Here is a 6,963-nt window from a genome sequence, read left to right as displayed (position 1 = left end):
ACGCCGTTATTCATGAGCGATATCCGCTTTTTATCGACAGTCAAGTAGCTATAAAAGCCTTGGGCTGTCTGTATTGCCCAAGGCTTTTATAGTTACTTAAGGTTATCCGCTTTCATGTAACTCTGTACTGGATAGCTGGGTACTGTGAAATAATGGGAAATGAAGAAACAGATGTAGTGGCGAAGGAGGGCGCCCGTAGAACAAATAATGTCAGTATGCAGCTTTATTCAAGGTCAGCCGTTGTCGTAGAGAGCTCAAGATTCTTATTGAACATAATAATTTATCTCTGTGCTGGGTACCTGGGCACTGTGAAATAATGGGAAATGAAGAAGCAGATGTTCTGGCGAAGGGAGGCGGTCTCGGAACAAATAATGTCTTTGTGTTCAATCTTTGCATCATTCATGTAAAATATGAAGAACTATGGCGAGAACGTTGGGTCTCTTCGGAAGGTTGCGAGCAAAGCAAGTTGATATATGACATAAAGAATCGCAGGAATTGCGATGACCATACAGGAGTTGACCTGTCCATTAACTGCAATTATAACAGGTTGGTTGATAAGTCCCCGGTCTAACAAAGAAAAACATATTTTTTTTGTCAAAATTCGTTTTTATTATTCAACATAGTTCCCTTCAAGAGCTATACAACGATTATAAAGACCTTCCAATTTTTTGATACTATTTTGGTAGTACTCCTTCGGTTCTGCCTCCAAATAGAACTCAGCTTCGGCGATCACCTCTTCATTGCAGCCAAATTTTTTCCCTGCGATTATCCTTTTGAGGTCTGAGAACAAGAAAAAGACGATGGGGGCCAGATCTGGAGAATACGTTGGTGGGGAAGCAATTCGGAGCCCAATTCATGAATTTTTGTCATCGTTCTCAATGACTTGTGGCACGGTGCGTTGTCTTGGTGGAACAACACATTTTTCTTCTTCATATGGGGCCGTTTTGCCGCGATTTCGACCTTCAAACGCTCCAATAACGCCATATAATAGTCACTGTTGATGGTTTTTCCCTTCTTAAGATAATCGATAAAAATTATTCCATGCGCATCCCAAAAAAGAGACCATTACTTTGCCAGCGGACTTTTGAGTCTTTCCACGCTTCGGAGACGGTTCACCGGTCGCTGTCCACTCAGCCGACTGTCGATTGGACTCAGGAGTGTAGTGATGGAGCCATGTTTCATCCATTGTCACATATCGACGGAAAAACTCGGGTGTATTACGAGTTAACAACTGCAAACACCGCTCAGAATCATCAACACGTTGTTGTTTTTGGTCAAATGCGAGCTCGCGCGGCACCCATTTTGCACAGAGCTTCCGCATATCCAAATATTGATGAATGATAGAACAACACGTTCCTTTGATATCTTTAAGGCCTCTGCTATCTCGATCAACTTCATTTTACGGTCATTCAAAATCATTTTGTGGATTTTTTTTGATGTTTTCGTCGGTAACCACCTCTTTCGGGCGTCCACTGCGCTCACCGTCCTCCGTGCTCATTTCACCACACTTGAATTTTGCATACCAATCAATTATTGTTGATTTCCCTGGGGCAGAGTCCGGAAACTCATTATCAAGCCAAGTTTTTGCTTCGACCGTATTTTTTCTCTTCAGAAAACAGTATTTTATCAAAACACGAAATTCCTTTTTTCCATTTTTTCACAATAGCAAAAGTTGCTTCACAAAAGACGCTCTATCTCACAAACTAATTGACTTACAGACGTCAAATTTTGTCACGAATCATTTGAAGGTTGGTACTATATAAAAATAATACGCATTTAATACTAGCGACGCCATCTATGTGTCAGACCGGGGACTTATCAGCCAACCGTTAACCATGTCTTGGGAAAGACATGGTGAGAATTTGCCTAAAAGATGATAACATTTGCAGATGGTGTATGCACCCAAAAGTTGTGGAAGACTCGTACCACTTCCTGTGCCAGTGGCTAGCATTATCTTTAGAAGAGACAAGATACTGAGGTCCTTTTTCTTTCAGACTCTCACCGATCTGCGGGAGAATAGCTTAAGGATCACACTCGCCTTCATCGGGACCTCTGTTTGGATGTTTTAAACAACTTCAAATAAGGAGCATGAATAAAAGCTTTTGAGCAACTTTAAAGGAACTTTGGGAAGAAGTTGAGGAATCCAGGAATTGTCATCCTCCACAACCTATATCGATGATGCATTTATAGATTTTTAATTTATCGGGGACAAATCTTAAGGCTTGAACTTATTGTCAAATGTACTTCAGTCGCATTCATTTTGAACTAATAAAAGTACAGTGCCACCGATGCATAATCAGAGAATGAAGCCGCCGAGTTACCCCGACAATTTTTTCATACTTTCTTTACAGATAGCAAGTCTACCATTATGGTGATAGATATCACATTTGGAAGTATTTCTCAGCAATCAGCTATAGTCAGCTGAATTTAGTATTATCATTTGGTGAAACGAAACTTATTGCAATGAAAATATTTACTTTTGTTTGATCAAACCCTCTTAAGTAATTATCTTTAAGTATGTAGGAAATAAAGGCATTATCATATAGAGTGTAGTTGCAAAATCCATTACACAATAACCCGTGCATTTTTTAAACACGGGCGGTCATATAAATAATAGAGTAATATGACTTGCTTTAAAACAAGACATAAATACCACCCAGCCATGACATTTTATGACACAGCAACTAAGAGCGCACCTGATTCCCGGAATTACAATGCAACTAAGGAGTGATAAGCGACGTTGTCTAATGAAAATAAAGCATGCATTCCGAAAAATACCCCCCAACAAACGAGAATGCATGGCGATAGCGAAGGAATCCCCCATAAATGTTGTCGTAGTATACGCCACTCCACTACTCAATTAACTATAGCAATTTTTTATTTTATTTTATTAAAAAACACTAGACAGTGTTTTTGTCTATTCTCCATTTGCAGAATAGACAAAAGGCACAGTAGATTGGGTTGGCTTGGCTTTGATTCCACACTTGCATGTGTGCTTTTGGATAACACGCAATTTCTTATCAGACCACTGAGGGGGTCTGGTCATCCCTCAAAATAGCTGACATGGTTTATTAATGAAAAATTTCCATTTCGCGTCTAAAGGTAAGTACTATGTTCGCTTTTCGCGTTGAAATTTTCGCGGTTACTTTATTAAAACAGTTCAATATAAAGCAGATAAATTAACTCAATTGATGTGCAATTTCTTGTTCCTCTAGATTTCGGCAAGACTTTACAGGAATGTGTCTGTTTTCATTTATAATTTTGATTATTTCAGGAAAAGTAATCGCGAAAATAAAGTGATTTTCAACTCGAAAACCAAACATAGTACACACCTTAAATGAATCATTTTATGATCGAAATATTATTTTTTTATACAGACCCGCAATTGGATTTATAGCACAATCGATTAAATGCCCGAAGGCATTTGACTAGTTAATTGGATCTATTTCGCTAGAAATGAGAGATTATCGAGTTTAATTGTCGGTATCGTTTTTTGAAGGTATTATTTCGCTAATCATTTCCAGGTTAGTAATGACACAAAGGAAAAATATGTCGATCTGGATAAGACGTGTATAAAAGCGTTCAAAGTTACGGAGTAACCATTGGCGTGAAAACATAACCATAGCGATAGGCGAAACATTTTTCCGCGATTCTTTTTTCTGATTTTCGGGTGGTTTGATGTCGAGTAACAATAATGCTTACTACTGGGCATTAAAAAGTTTGGTAAGCATTGGCAACACTATTCCATTTTTCGTTAAGGGATTGTAATAGATTTAAATTTGGCAACACGCTGCACAGTGCTTCCATCCCATACAACGACTGGACAAAAATAGGATGCGTGGGAGGAAAGCGAAACCTTGTAAGACCTTATTTATGGTCAAAACTAAGAAAAATGGGAAGATTGGTACAAGTCCTCAATGTACCACCCAGTATTATGAGGACTTGTAAAAAAATTTTTAGAATTCTTGTTGTGTTAGTAGATCTTGTTACATACCCCTTTCCACTTAAGAGGTACTTCAAAATAGAAATAAATTTTTGACAGAATTTTCTATTGAAATAAATTTTTGAGAACATTTTCTATAGAAATAAATTTTTAACAAAATTTTCTATAAAAATAAAATTTTGACAAAATTTCTATAGAAATAAAATTTTGACAAAATTTTCTATAGAAATAAAATTTTGACAAAATTTTCTATAGAAAAAAAATTTGACAAAATTTTCTATAGAAACAAAATTTTGACAAAATTTTCTATAGAAATAAAATTTTGACAAAATTTTCTATAGAAATAAAATTTTGACAAAATTTTCTATAGAAATAAAATTTTGACAACATTTTCTATAGAAATAAAAATTTGACAAAATTTTGTATAGAAATAAAATTTTGACAAAATTTTCTATAGAAATAAAATTTTGACAAAATTTTCTATAGAAATAAAATTTTGACAACATTTTCTATTGAAATAAAAATTTGACAAAATTTTGTATAGAAATAAAATTTTGACAAAGATTTCAATAGAAATAAAATTTTGACAAAATTTTCTATAGAAATAAAATTTTGACAAAATTTTTTATAGAAATAAAATTTTGACAAAATTTTTTATAGAAAAAAAATTTGACAAAATTTTCTATAGAAATAAAATTTTGACAAAATTTTCTATAGAAATAAGATTTTGACAAAATTTTCTACAGAAATAAAATTTTGTCAAAATTTTCTATAGAAACAAAATTTTGACATAATTTTCTATAGAAATAAAATTTTGACAAAGTTTTCTATAAAAATAAAATTTTGACAAAATTTTCTATAAAAATAAAATTTTGACAAAAATTTCTATAGAAATAAAATTTTGACAAAATTTTCTATAGAAATAAAATTTTGACAAAATTTTCTATAGAAATAAAAATTTGACAAAATTTTCTATAGAAATAAAATTTTGACAAAATTTTGTATAGAAATAAAATTTTAACAAAATTTTCTATAGAAATAAAATTTTGACAAAATTTTCTATAGAAATAAAATTTTGACAAATTTTCCTATAGGAATAAAATTTTGACAAAATTGTCTATAGCAATAAATCTTTAACAAGATTTCTATAGAAAAAATTTTTGAAAAACATTTCTATAGAAATAAAATTTTCACAAAATTTTCTATTGAAATAAAATTTAAACAAACTTTTCTGTAGAAATAAAATTTTGACAAAATATTCTATAGAAATAAAATTTTGACAAAATATTCTATAGAAATAAAATTTTGACAAAATTTTCTACAGAAATAAAATTTTGACAAAATTTTCTATAGAAATAAAATTTTGAAAAGAACTTCCTACAGAAATAAAATTTTAAATAGAATAGAATTTTTCAAGCTTGAGACCGTTTTTATATCAATAAATTAGATTTTAGAAATATTGTTCAATATTTCGCAATTGCGTTGAGTTGCTTCATCAGGCAAAATTTTCTATAGAAATAAATTTTTGACAAATTTTTCTTAGCAATAAATTTTTAACAAAATTTTCTATAGAAATAAAATGTTGACAAAATTTTCTATTGAAATAAAATTTTAACAAATTTTTCTTTAGAAAAAATTTTCACATTATTTTCTATAAAAAAAATTGATAAAATTTTCTGTAGAAATAAAATTTTGACAAAATTTTCTATAGAAATAAAATTTTGATAAAATTGTCTATAGAAATAAAATTAAAAAAAAAAATCTGTAGAGATAAAATTTTGACAAAATTTTCTATAGAAATAAAATTTTGACAAAATTTTCTATAGAAATAAAATTTTGACAAAATTTTCTATAGAAATAAAATTTTGACAAAATTTTCTATAGAAATAAAATTTTGACAAAATTTTCCATAGAAATAAATTTATTGGTATATTTGACAAATTTTTTTAGCAATAAATTTTTAACAAAATTTCTATAGAAAACAAATTTTGAAAAAATTTTCTATAGAAATAAAATTTTGACAAAATTTTCTATTGAAATAAAATTTTAACAAATTTTTCTGTAGAAATAAAATTTTGAAAAAATTTTCTACAGAAATAAAATTTTGATATCATTTCCAATAGAAATAAAATTTTGAGAAAATTTTCTATAGACATAAAATTTTCTATAGAAATAGAATTTTGACAAAATTTTCTATAGAAATAGAATTTTGTTGTTATTTTTTTCAGCTTTAAACCATGAATTGACTAAACTACAAGTGTAGCTTAACCAACAGAGGAAAAGAATGTTTGTCAAATTTATTTGGGCAAAACCATATAGACTGCAAGATTGTTGGATGGACGCACGTCCATCCAATCCACCTTGGGTTTATTGAACTGCCTGAATTTATTCTGATAATTGGTTGATAGTTTTGCTGCAAGTAGAGGATGCTGATGAGGAATGTGGTAATTCCGAAACGTGCGTCCATCCAACCATCTTGCAGTCTATAGGGCTTTGCCCAAATAAATTTGACAAACATTCGTTTCCTCTGTTGGTTAAGCTACACTTGTAGTTTAGTCAATTCATGGTTTTAAGCTGCAATAAAAAACAACAACAATGCTTACAGAACAAAACCAACAATAACAAAACAATACGAAGGAAATAGAATTTTGACAAAATTTTCTATAGAAGTAAAATTTTGACAAAATATTTTTTTTTTGTTTGGCACTTTATTGGTAAAATGTTCTACAAATTTTGGTACATTAGTTTTGGCTCGAGTGGCAACCGTGTCTACCAACCAATCATATTACTTGAATATTTAGAAGTACAATTTCGTTCAAAAATACATGGTGACTGAACTTCCATTTTTCATTTCTCGAGCATTTGGAGGCGCTCAACGAATTGTAGAAATAAAATTTTGACAAAATTTTCTATAGAAATAAAATTTTGACAAAATTTTCTATAGAAATAAAATTTTGATAAAATTGTCTATAGAAATAGAATTAAAAAAAAAATCTGTAGAGATACAATTTTGACAAAAT

This window comes from Haematobia irritans, chromosome 5, assembly GCF_050003625.1.
Source record: "Haematobia irritans isolate KBUSLIRL chromosome 5, ASM5000362v1, whole genome shotgun sequence".
NCBI lineage: Eukaryota > Metazoa > Arthropoda > Insecta > Diptera > Muscidae > Haematobia > Haematobia irritans.
The sequence above is the reverse complement of the archived record's forward strand: the minus strand, read 5'-3'. Positions refer to the sequence as shown.